The sequence below is a fragment of the Corythoichthys intestinalis genome, chromosome 11, assembly GCF_030265065.1.
Source record: "Corythoichthys intestinalis isolate RoL2023-P3 chromosome 11, ASM3026506v1, whole genome shotgun sequence".
Lineage (NCBI taxonomy): Eukaryota > Metazoa > Chordata > Actinopteri > Syngnathiformes > Syngnathidae > Corythoichthys > Corythoichthys intestinalis.
Genome location: NC_080405.1, coordinates 48801470 through 48815026, shown reverse-complemented (window position 1 = coordinate 48815026; position 13557 = coordinate 48801470). Strand labels below are relative to the sequence as shown.

The following is a 13557-nucleotide window of genomic DNA, read 5'->3' as shown; positions in this document are numbered from 1 at the left end:
AAAATCAATCTACCATATTCTATGATACAGCTGCACTGTCGTAGACAATCTGTCAAAAATGTTTGTCATCCACACAGACTAGGAAAATATTTCAGTTTCTGTAAATACAGCAACAGCATATTATTACAACATCCTTGTCAACAAATGACTGCCTTCCTTTACTCAGTTTTGAGTGCCATTGACGGCACTAGACGTCAAATTCATTTTGACATGGAGGAGCAAATTAAATAGGACGTCCAGGGTTGTCAATAAGAGCCAATGAGTTAAATGAGTGCCCCGTAAAGGTTTAAAAAAGAAGGAAAAATAAAAAATCAAAAAAAAAAAAAAATTAAGTACCGTATTTTCTGGACTATAAGTCACACTTTTTTCATTGTTTGGCTGGGCCTGAGAGTTATACTCAAGTGCTCAAAAAATACTATTAACTAGGGTTGTTCCGATCATGTTTTTTTGCTCCCGATCCGATCCCGATCGTTTTAGTTTGAGTATCTGCCGATCCCGATATTTCCCGATCCGATTGCTTTTTTTTTTGCTCCCAATTCAATTCCAATCATTCCCGATAATTTTTCCCGATCATATACATTTTGGGAATGCATTAAGAAAAAAATGAATAAAACTCGGACGAATATATACATTCAACATACAGTACATAAGTACTGTATTGGTTTATTATGACAATAAATCCTCAAGATGGCATTTACATTATTAACATTCTTTCTGTGAGAGGGATCCTCGGATAGAAAGACTTGTGACTTTGTATATAGTGACTAAATATTGCCATCTAGTGTATTTGTTGAGCTTTCATTAAATGATACTGTAGGCATGTCCAAATGCATGATGGGAAGTGGAACCATGACTGTGCATAGTGCTACCAATTGATATATCCTCTCTGCGTTGGGAAATAACATAAGGTGTTAAGAAAAGATCATTTTCTACCTTCTTTCCCCACATTGCTTCCCATGATATTTTTAATCATAGGGAGAGGGATTGTAAGGCTTTAGCCAATTAATAAAGGCTCCAAAGGCATCCAAAATTCACTCTACTCATTTTACGCTGCCTTTTGTCTCTCTATATAGGTAAAATGGTGCCATTACAGATTGAGCGCGACTAAAGACTCTGGATAAGTGTAACATATTATGTTTGTAATGTTAAATACAATTAGAAAACGATTTAATTAAAAAATATACAGTATATATATTAAAAAAAGGCATGGCTGATATTTTTTTGCCGATTCCGATACTTTGAAAATGACGTGATTGGACCCCCGATCGATCGGGACATCTCTACTATTAACCCTTCAACACCGAACCTGTCGGCGGCGACAAAATTACGCACATCATCTTTGAAGCCTCGTTGCGCTGTAATTACGTCACCCACGTGCCGCTGGCTGGTCTCATTTGAAAGTGCGGAAGCTGAGGTCCACACCTGTTTTTACTTGAAGGCAATCGGCCAAGTAAAACGGGAGATAATGTCATTTGAGTTTTATAGTTTCATTGCCCTCATAAATAAGCATTAAAAAGCTGCATGGACCATGTGTTTATGTTTATATTTCCACCATTTCTTGTCCTTTTTCAAAACCGAAAGCACCACAAAAGACTACATATCCTAGTAGCCATTCAAGAAGGAAGGACGTAATGTGAACATTTTTAATAAGAGGTAATGAGGTCGCGAGCTAAACTACCGTATTGGCCCATATATAAAACAGTGTTTTTTGCATTGAAATAAAACTGAAAAAGTAGGGGTCGTCTTATATTCGCGGTCTAGACATTATACCCATTCACGACGCTTGATGCCACCAGATATCATTGAAGCGAAAGCTGAACCTGAGGAGTAATGTTCTGTCATGACAGATCTCATCTACTCTCAAGTTTAACCAGTTTGCATTATTTCATTGCAATGTTTTTCCGAAATTCATATTTGTTTCAAGAATACAGTTACAGTTAAACCTCACTTTGGTTATTGCAGTTATTGCAATTTTGTTGTTTTATCACAATAGATTGGTTTATTTAAATTTCAAAAACCAAAAGCCATTCATTTACGAATGTGATTACACTTTAGTTTACATATTTAAATGTTCAGATATTAAGATTTGAATGAGGCAAAACAACATGCTTTTTCTCTCAAATAAATTGTTATAATCATTTGTTTCTATGGAGATAGAATAGTGCCAAAAGAAGTGAGGTTGTAAAATGAAAATTATACCTGTAAAAGGACCAATTTTGACTAAAAAAACACTTTTTTTGCGTTGTAAAATAAACATGAAAAAACTCGAAGGAATAAATTGTTCTACAAGTTGTTTTTTTTTGTTTGTAAGTATTTTTTTTGTATTTTTGTTTTGTTTTGTTTTTGTTCTACAGGTATTTTTTCTTCACTACGGGTTAAAAATGACCAATTACAAGTGCACAAGTTTTGTTACATTCTTGTCGAGTTTTGTGAGCCAAAAAAAGATACTCATAACCTAGTTTTAAAATTAAAAACAATACCTGTAAAATGACTAATTTTAACTTGCAAAACAAAAAAAACAACTTGTATTTCCAGATTTTGCGTTGAGAAATAAACATGAAAAAAAAATGTAAAAAAAAATTTCTACAAGTGTTTTTTTTCCATTTACAAGTGATTTTTTTGTTATACGGGTGTTTTTTCTTTGCTACAGGTTAAAAACCACCAATTACAACCTCACGAGTTTTGTCTCCCCCTTGTCGCGTTTTCAGAGACAAAAGTCACTTGTAACCACAGACGGAAAAAAAACTACTTGTACATCGAAATAATCTGTTGTAAAACACAAGCACAAAAATATCATTCCAAGTCGTGGTCAAAAAAAGACGTTAAGAACACAATCTAGTGAATAGTTCTTCGGGTATTTTTTTTTAAATTTTAAAACTAGGTTACGAGTATCTTTTTTGGCTCATAAAACTCGACAAGAATGTGACAAAACTTGTGCACTTGTAATTGGTAATTTTTAACCCGTAGTGAAGAAAAAACACCTGTAGAACAAAAAAAAAATACTTGCAAACAGAAAAAAACAACTTGTAGAAGAATTTATTCCTTTGAGTTTTTTTCATGTTTATTTTACAATGCAAAATTTTGAAATACAAGTGTTTTTTAGTTAAAATTGGTTATATTACAGGGATAATTTTCATTTTACAACCTCACTTCTTTTGGCACTATTCTATCTCCATAGTTTCAGATGTACTGTAATTATTTTCTGTATAAAAATTAATTTGGTGCTCAAAAAGTCTTTTTTCAAACTTGAGTCTTGAAAAAGAGGGGGTCGTCTTATAATCAGGGCAGTCTTATATTCAGGCCAATACGGTAAATTTAGCACAAGCTAATGCATTATTTCATACACTCAAGGAGGATGGACCAGATTTGTCGTTATTTTCTTTGGAAGAGTCAACGAGTTGGGAAGAGTGACAGGCTGACAGCGCAAACGGCGGAAGAGTGGGCCGTGTGACATAATGTATGGCACAGCCTTTTGTCTTGTTCAAGAGGGAACTGAGTGGCATGCCTGATGGAATGGAACTGAAATAGTTTATTGTCAAAAATTTTTTAAAAACTTTTTCAGTGTTATAGTTGATATTTTTTCACTATCAATCTTTTCAATTTGAATGTAGATGCGTGTGTTAGGGAAGCTTGATTGTATGTACATACTTGTAAGGTAAGGAAGCTGATAGGTACAATACCTAACTTCAGAAAGAGATATCTTCCAAACCCTTTTTGTGTTAAATGATATATATGTATTTGGCGGAAAACACAGACAAGGCCGAAAAAGCAGTTTCTGCCCTTGCACCCCTCTTTAAAATAAACTGCTGTATTTTAAGCCAAAAGAACTGTTGTGTTTGATAGAACAATTTGTCTATATGCTGCCATAGCAGATTCATGGTGCATTAAGCCCCCGAACAATTTTTAATTTGCCCGTTTTACCCTGGAAACCCCCGTTTACAGATGTCGTGCAACCGCTTTTGTTTCAACCCATCCATAAAAAGAAGGTAAATAATTATATTTATAATTCAAAATGCCTGTCATTTTTAGCTTAGAATCATTAATTGTTGTGTAATATTTAGGTTAAAAAAAAAGAAAAAAAAACGACTTTAAAAAAATTATTCACTTGCATATCTTAAATTTTTTAACAAATTATGTCACAATGAAAAAAAAATGGTGTCTGTATATAAGTCACGGATATCTACCTCATAACTATCGCTTAATTGTATTTTTTTTTTTTTGTTACTGTTGCATTTTCCCCAATATTTCAGATGATAGATAATCGATCCAAACAAAGAAACATTGGAAAAAAAAAAAAAAAAACGTTTAAAAGGGTAAACACATGAAAAAGAAAATCTCAACCACTCCTTGATGTCTGCAATTTCTGCATCGCGACCCTTGAAACATTAAGCTTTGGCAGCCACAACTAACAGAGCAGAGCAGGAGACGATCTTTTTCTTAACACGCTTGATTAAACACAACTCAGAACATATTGTATACCATTTGCAGCCACTACTGACAATCCTGGTTGCCCAACTTCCTATCTTTTAAGAACTACAAGTCTTTCAAGCCGTGGAAACCTTTAACAGAAAGAATGTTAATAATGTTAATGCCATCTTGTGGATTTATTATTATAATAAACAAATACAGTACTTATGTACTGTATGTTGAATGTTTATGTCCGTCTTGTGTCTTATCTTTCCATTCCAACAATAATTTACAAAAAAATATGGCATATTTTAGAGATGGTTTGAATTGCTATTTATTACGATTAATTTTTAAGCTGTGATTAACTCGATTAAAATTTTTAATCGTTTGACATCGCTAATATATTTTAATTAGGGCTGTCAAACGATTAGAATTTTTAATCGAGTGAATTACAGCTTAAAAATTAATTAATCGTAATTAATCGCAATTCAATCCATCTATAAAATATGCCATATTTTCTGTAAATTACTGTTGGAATGGAAAGATAAGACGCAAGATAGATATATACATTCAACACATGGTATATAAGTACTGTATTTGTTTATTATAACAATAACTCAACTCAAACATGGCATTAACATTATTAACATTCTAAACAAAGTGATCCGTGGATAGAAAGACTTGTAGTTCTTAAAAGATAAATGTTAGTACAAGTTATAGAAATTTTATATTAAAACCCCTCTTAATGTTTTCGTTTTAATAAAACTTGTAAAATTTTCAATCAAAAAATAAACTAGTACCCCGCCATTGTTGATGTCAATAATTACACAATGTTCATGGGTGGTGAAGCCCATAAAATCAGTCGCACCCAAGCGCCAGCAGAGGGCGACAAAACTCAGAAAAACACAACAAGTACACATTTCACTGTGCAGTCATTTTAATCTGAGCGGGTAATTTGTGTGTTAATTGCGTCAAATATTTTAATGTGATTAATTTAAAAAATTAATTACCGCCCGTTAACGCGATAATTTTGACAGGCCTAATTTCGATATATATATATATATATATATATATATTTTTTTTTCTCTTTTTTTTCCACTATTTTGTACTGTTGGTCTACTGTATATAACCTTTTTGACCATAGTATGTGTAAAAGCCTCTGACCATTCCTGCTGTTTGTGTTGAATTGGCAAATATAAAACTATTCAGTCTCATTTTTTTCTGTTGAATGTTTATCCTAACAAGTTGAATAAATATTATAAGCTTCGAGCATGTTTTGTTGTCAATGGGCCATCAATATTACACATTTTGACAAAAGATTTTGGGATATTTTTTAGCCTTTATGAGTCCAAAATGTTGGTTATAATGGGTCAGTGAAGAAAACAACTGTTTAGACATGAAGGTTGCGGTGTCCTGAAAAAAGCGACCCAACCCATTTTGAAACTTTGAAATACAGAGGCAACATTAAAGGCCTGCAAATTCGTGCAAAATAGGCTCAAGTGTTAAAGGGTTAATATGTTACTTTAACAGATGCGTATTTAGCATTTTGTTCTTCATTTTACTATGATTACTTTAGCATATCAGTATTTTTCGTGGTTTCGGATAAATTAAACAATTGCCGCCCAAAAATGAAACTTGTAACCCAGTGTGACTTTTATTTTTACTCTTCATTGTGCATTATTTGGCTGCTGCGACTTATACTCAGGTGCAACTGACAGACTGAAAAAATACGGTATTTAATGTATAACTGCAAAAAGACCAAAATTCAAAATGTAGTTCGATTGTTTTAATATCATAAGAAAATATGCTTCTTATAAAGTCTAAGGATGAAAAACGTATTGGATCAATGTAATTTTCTTAGTTTATTATTAACGCTAAGGCACACTTAGTCGACATCAACCAAAAAAAAAAAAAAACCCCAGCTGAAATCTCCACGTGAGCTCAAAAGAAGACTATGAAAGAAGTAGACCAGAGGGAATGAGAATGTGACTAATCCATAGGTTCAAAAGGAAAAAACCTTGGATGGAATGCGAAGCAAGAGTGAGTCAGGACTGTTTTATTACCATCTTCACACACACTCACTCTCACACTTTCATTTCTCCCTTGGCTGCACTATGAGAGCAGGCCACGGACTCCCGCTTTGCCCCCCGAATGAGCTCCACTTGGTTTCACTTCAAGCATGGACGCCTCCCAATGACACCGGGGGTAGCTCGGACAACTCTGACTTGCGCCCCGGGGAGACTGCCGGAAAAAATGCAGCGGTACTTGCCGAAATGATCACCGCCTCTGTCTTCTCCTTGATTGTATTATGCCTCCGTATGCTACGGCCGCACTAGAGTCCAGTTAGATTGTCCTATATTCTGCAAGAGTACAGTACACGCACTCTCGGCGTGCTTTGCTTCACACGTACGAGCCGCGTGGGAACGCTACCCGCTAGTTTGGCTACGCTGCGAAAAGGTCACGGAAGCTCTCGGGAGAAGACTATTGTGCTCCGTCCTTAGGCCCTCAAAAAAAGACAGTATGTACTCGTTTGACCTTAAATGAGAGCGTCACAGTCTTTTTGATGTGACAGCAAATTGAAAAAGGGAGATAAAGTATTATTGTTGTTACTATGGCAACATTAGAAGAAGAAAAAACAAAACAGCTTTAATACATCATCTCAACATGAGCGCAATTGCTTCAGTTTAAGTTGTCAAACATTAGATAGATGGTCCCTAAAATTTCCTATGTTATTTGTATCTATTATAAAGCACTGTACTTGTATTTTATATATATATATATGGCCAAAAACACTCAGGTGACTTGAAGTTCCGCTCTAAGACCCCCAATTTGGCCAAATTTTAAAATTGTCCTATATGCATGTGTGATACATCATTGGAAAACTTAAAATTAGGGCTGTCAAACGATTAAAATTTTTAATCGAGTTAATTACAGCTTAAAAATTAATTAATCGTAATTAATCGCAATTCAAACCATCTATAAAATATGCCATATTTTTCTGTAAATTATTGTTGGAATAGAAAGATAAGACACAAGATGGATATATACATTCAACATACGGTACCTAGGGACTGTATTTGTTTATTATAACAATAAATCAACAAGATGGCATTAACATTATTAACATTCTGTTAAAGCGATCCATGGATAGAAAGACTTGTAGTTCTTAAAAAATATATGTTAGTACAAGTTATAGAAATTTTATATTAAAACCCCTCCTAATGTTTTCGTTTTAATAAAATTGTGTGTAAAATTTTCAATAAAAAAAATAAACTAGTAGCCCGCCATTGCTGATGTCAATAATTACTTACACAATGCTCATGGGTGCTGAAGCCTATAAAATCAGTCGCACCCAAGCGCCAGCAGAGGGCGGCAAAACTCCATAAAACACAATTAACAAGTGGGCATTTCACTGTACTGTCATTGAAATCTGTCTGAGCGGGGCATGTGCGTTCATTGCGTCAAATATTTTAACGTGATTAATTAAAAAGATTAATTACCTCGCGTTAACGCGATAATTTTGACAGCCCTACCTAAAATATAAATTTTCTTGGGGAAGAAAAAATTTGAACAGGACCCCATTTTGAAAAAAAAAAAATTATTTAAACAGCAAAACCCTAACTGGAGGTGAGAGCACGCGAGAGCAGAATTAAAGACGCCACGATTTAATGAGATATTATCGCGTGCTTACCTCTTTTCGATCCAAAAACTCCATGTCGCATCTATCACTGAGTGTCAAGCTCTGAATGGCCACAGCCGGATTTTGGGGGGATTTTATAGGTGAAACATGGTCATTGTTTGGATCGATTATTTAAATATATATATATATATATATATATATATATAATATAAAATATTGGGGAAAATGCGACAGTAACGAAAAAAAATACAATTAAGCGATAGTTATGAGGTAGATATCTGTGACTTTTTGACAGACACCATTTTTTTCATTGTAACGTAATTTGTTTAAAAGTTTAAAATATGCGAGTGAATAATTTTTTATAGTCGTTTTTTTTTTTTTAACTAAATTTTAGACATCAATTAATGATTCTAAGCTAAAAAATGACATACATTTCGAATAATAAATTACTTACCTTCTTTTTATGGCTGGGTTGAATCAAAACCGGTTGCGCAAGATCTGTAAACGAGGGTTTCCAGGGTAAAACGAACAAATTAAAAATAGTTTGACCATGAATCTGTTACGGCAGCATATAGACATATTGTTCTATCAAGCACAACTGTTCTTTTGGCTTAAAATACAGCAGTTTATTTTAAAGAGGGGTGCAACAACAGAAACTGTCTTTCAGCCTTGTCCGTGTTTTCCACCATTTATATACATATATACTGTATATTGGTAACATTTTTAAAGCCTAACAATTGCTTTAATAAGCAAATACATCTAGGGGGGAAAAAAAGTACTTTTGTCACTGGCCGGTTAATTTACACTTCTAACTCTATTATTTCATAGTGTATGCTGAATACATTTTTGTTAGTTTTGATTTTTTTCACCCCACAAAACTGAGTTTTTTTTGTTGTTGTTGCTATTTTCTGTTTTTCTTGAGTATTTAAAATAGTTGAATTTCATATTATTATTATATTTTTAAAACGCTCAAATTTGTGCGATACTATAAATATAGTAATCGCATATGTGTTTGTATACATTATTTATAAATGACAAAATATGTGCATGGTGTAATGGAATGATTAAAATTGTGGATGCAAATAATGACAAAAATATTTTTTAATGCATTTTCTCAACCGAGAATGAGGAAGAGAGCTTCATCTTGGGTACTGATTAACCCCTTTCACGCATAAATTATGATTTTTTAAAAATTACATACGGCGGAAAACACTCAGGTGACTTGAAGTTCTGCTCTGAGAAGCCCAATTTGGCCAACTTTCAAAATTGTCCTATAAGCATGAGTGATGCATCATTGGAAAGCTTCAAATCTCAATTTTCTGGGGGAAGAAAAATTTTGAACAGGAGGGCATTTAAAAAATAAATAAATAAAATTAAACAGTGAAACCCTAACTGAAGGCGAGAGGACGTGAGAGCAGAATTAAAGACGCTACAATTTTAATGAGATATTATCGCGTACTTACCTTGTTTCGATCCAAAAACTCCATGTAGCATGTATCACTGAGTGTCAAGACACAGCTATGAATGGCCACAGCCAGATTTTTGGGGGATTTTATGGGTGAAACATAGTGAGATAACAAGGGTCGCGATGCAGAAATTGCAGACAAAAAGAAGTGGTTGAGATTTTCTTTTTCATATAGTTACCCGTTTAAACGTTATTTTTCATTTTTTCTTTGTTTGGATCGAATATTTATCATCTAACATATCAGGGAAAATGCGACAGTCAAAAAAAAAAAAATACAATTAGGTGATAGTTATGAGGTAGATACCCGTGACTTTTTTACAGACGCCAAATTTTTCATTGTGACGTAATTTGTTGAACAGTTTAAAATATGTGAGTGAATATTTTTTTTGTCTTTTTTTTTTTTTTTTATTAAATATTAGACATCAAATAATGATTGTAAGCTAAAAATGACAGACATTTTGAATAATAAATGTTATAACATACCTTCTTGTTATGGCTAGGTTGAAACAAAAGCGGTTGCACGACATCTGTAAACGGGGGTTTTCAGGGTAAAACGGACAAATTAAAAATAGTTCGCGGGCTTAATGCGCCATGAATCTGCTATGGCAGCATATAGACATATTGTTCTATCAAACACCACAGTTGTTTTGATTTAAAATACAGCAGTTTCATTTAAAGAGGCGTGCAAGAGCAGAAACTGCTTTTTCAGTCTTGTCTGTGTTTTCCGCCATATATATTTATACACACACACCGTTACAGGGTATTCGTTTCAGTCACTAGCTGCCATTCACACACTAGATGTCTAATCCATTTTGACTGGGAGGGTGAATGAAGATGTTAATTGCTAATTAGAAAACAGATAAATATAAATATGCACTTTGAGTCTAGTGCAGCGGTTCTTAACCTCGCTAAAGGTAACAAACTCATTAGTTTCACACGTGCATTAACCGAACCCTTTGGAATTAGAAACTTTTTTTTTTTTTTCAAATTTGAAATCAATATATCTAACTTAGCTAGCTAAAACCCAAGTGAATTTCCATTCAAATTTCTTCTCATTTAGACAGCATGTTTTTAAACAGGCCAAATATATGTTTTTATCTTTATCATTCATCATCAGACCACGAAACCAAGATCGGCCGAATACGCATAATCCTAGAATTTTTCATTCAAATTTGGAGGAATAAGCTATATTTTATATTGTTCAACATTAAACTTGCTTAATTGCATTAACCTTGACCGTGCAGTTTCTGTCATGTTTACATCTCAAATGATATGAAATATAATGAAAAACCCTGCACAAAATGATCGCCAATGTACAAAAAGTCATTATGTTAAAAAAAAACTTCAATCTTCTCACAAATCCAATAACCAATGTGAATTTACAACAAATAATTTTGACTTGATTTGCTTTTCACATTGGAAAATGAAATTAAAATCGATTCATTTCACACGGTTTCTATTTTTATTTTCATTTTAACAGTCTCATTCTATCACATCCTTGCCTCACATGTTATTTTCATGGCGTAAAATGTTGCGCAAATGTTGTTTTTTTTCTTTTATATATATATATATATATATATATATATATATATATATATATATATATATATATAAATGCAGTGCACGTTACCCATACGTCTGTTGTACTTCCTCATACCATGTGAGAGTCCACCTTCCACTGAGAAGTTTCTCCTCCCAACAAATAGAGGACTACCAGATGAAAGATTTGGAATAAAACCTGTAAATTGGGGATGAACCAGTCCAAAACCTAGTCCTAAACATCACTTTGCCTAGATTTAGTCAGCGTCCAAAAATAGGGCCCTGCGTGTCTTAACCTTCACCGAACCCCTTAGACTGACTCCCCGAACCCCTGGGAGTCGATCGAACCAGGGTTAAGAAGTAGAGATGTACGAATCACGTCATTTTCAAAGTATCGGAATCGGCAAAAAATATCGGATTTTAATTAAATCGTTTTCTAATTGTATTTAACGTTACAGACAAAATGTCTTACACTCATCCAGAGTCTTTAGTTTTGGCTTAAAATGGGGCTGTCAAATTTATTGCGTCGGTAATAACGCAATTAACGCATGTGCTGCACCACCCACTCACGCATTGTCGCGTTCAATCTATAATGGCACCGTATTAGGTATACATATAACTAAAAGGCAACGTAAAATGAGTAGAGGGAATTTTGGCAGCCTTTGAAGCCTTTTTTTAATTGGCTAAAGCCTTACAATCCCTCTCTCAACGATCAGAAATATCGTTGGAAGCAATGTGGGGAAGAAAGGTAGTTGTTGATCTTTTTCTTAACACCCTATTTTATTTCCCAACGCTGAGAAGATGTATCAATTGGTACCATTACGCAGTCATGGTTGCACTTCCCATCATGCATTTGGGCAGTAGTTAAATGGCTGAATTATCATTTACTGAAAGCTCATAAAAATCCACTAGATGGCAATATTTAGTCACAATATACAAAGTCACATTTGTCCTTTAAGAATTACAAGTCTTTCTATCCGTGGATCCCTCTCACAGAAAGAATGTTAATAATGTAAATGCCATCTTGAGGATATATTATCATAATAAACAAATACAGTACTTACTGTATGTACTGTATGTTAAATGTATATATCCGTCTGAGTTTTATTCATTTTTTTCTTAATGCATTGCAAAAATGTATATGATCGGGAAAAATGATCGGGAATGATTGGAATTGAATCGGGAGCAAAAAAAAAGCAATCGGATCAGGAAATATCGGGATCGGCAGATACTCAAACTAAAACGATCGGATCGGGAGCAAAAAAAAAAAAAAACATGATCGGAACAACCCTATTAAGAACCACTGGTCTAATGTATCTTTACTAGAGCTGTCAAAATTATCCCGTTAACGGGCGGTAATTAATTTTTAAAATTAATCACGTTAAAATATTTGACGCAATTAACACACATGCCCCGCTCAAACAAATTAAAATGACAGCACAGTGCAGTGTCCAAGTGTCCATGTGCAATGTTTTTGGAGTTTTGTCGCCCTCTGCTGGCGCTTGGGTGCGACTGATTTTATGGGTTTAAGCACCCATGAGCAATGTTTTTTGGAGTTTTCTCGCCCTCTGCTGGCGCTTGGGTGCGACTAATTTTATGGGTTTAAGCACCCATGAGCATTTTGTAATTATTGACTTCAACAATGGCGGGCTAATAGTTTATTTTTTGATTGAAAATTTTACTAATTTTAATAAAACGAAAACATTAAGAGGGGTTTTAATATAAAATTTCTATAACTTGTACTAACATTTATCTTTTAAGGACTACAAGTCTTTCTATCCATGGATCGCTTTCACAGAATGTTAATAATGTTAATGCCATCTTGTTGATTTATTGTTATAATAAACAAATACAGTACTTATGTACTGTATGGTGAATGTATATATATCCATCTTGTGTCTTATCTTTCCAATCCAACAATAATTTACAGAAAAATATGGCATATTTTATAGATGGTTTGAATTGCGATTAATTACGATTAATTAATTTTTAAGCTGTAATGAACTCGATTAAAAATTTTAATCGTTTGACAGCCCTAATCTTTACATTTTCAAATGACTACTTTTACAGAATTAAAAAAAACAAACATCAAAATGTTGCATTAACAGTAAGCAATATTTGGAACAGGCCAGCTACTCATGTGGTTCACAAGGTCTACCACATTGGAGACTCTTAGCATAGATTCATCATAAACATAACAGAAGCCTCCAGTAAAACAAAGGTCCTTGCCTTAATTCAGTGATGGATTCTAGCGAAGTGCTGCTTATGTAAAAGGAGAATGAAAAAGGCTGATTGAAAAAAAAAAAAAAAAAACCTTCCTCTCGTGTTCCCCAGCTGAGCATCGACACAAATATTTTAAGAGGCAGAGTAAAAAGTGGATGTGCCGGTGCCGTCTGATTACGTTTGAAGGTTTTTGGAAGTCAGATCATGAATTCTTTAGCAAAATCTGTGTTCTATTTTTCAGTCTTCCGGTTACATTTCGACACCCCCCACCATCAGCGCACCC

At 33.9% G+C, this 13557-nt stretch overlaps 1 protein-coding gene across 1 annotated transcript in view; it reads right to left on the bottom strand.

Annotated features, from left to right (window-relative positions):
• Positions 1–13557, bottom strand: part of si:dkey-237h12.3 (teneurin-3) — a 649923-nt gene that overhangs the window by 576629 nt on the left and 59737 nt on the right. The window lies entirely within an intron of this gene.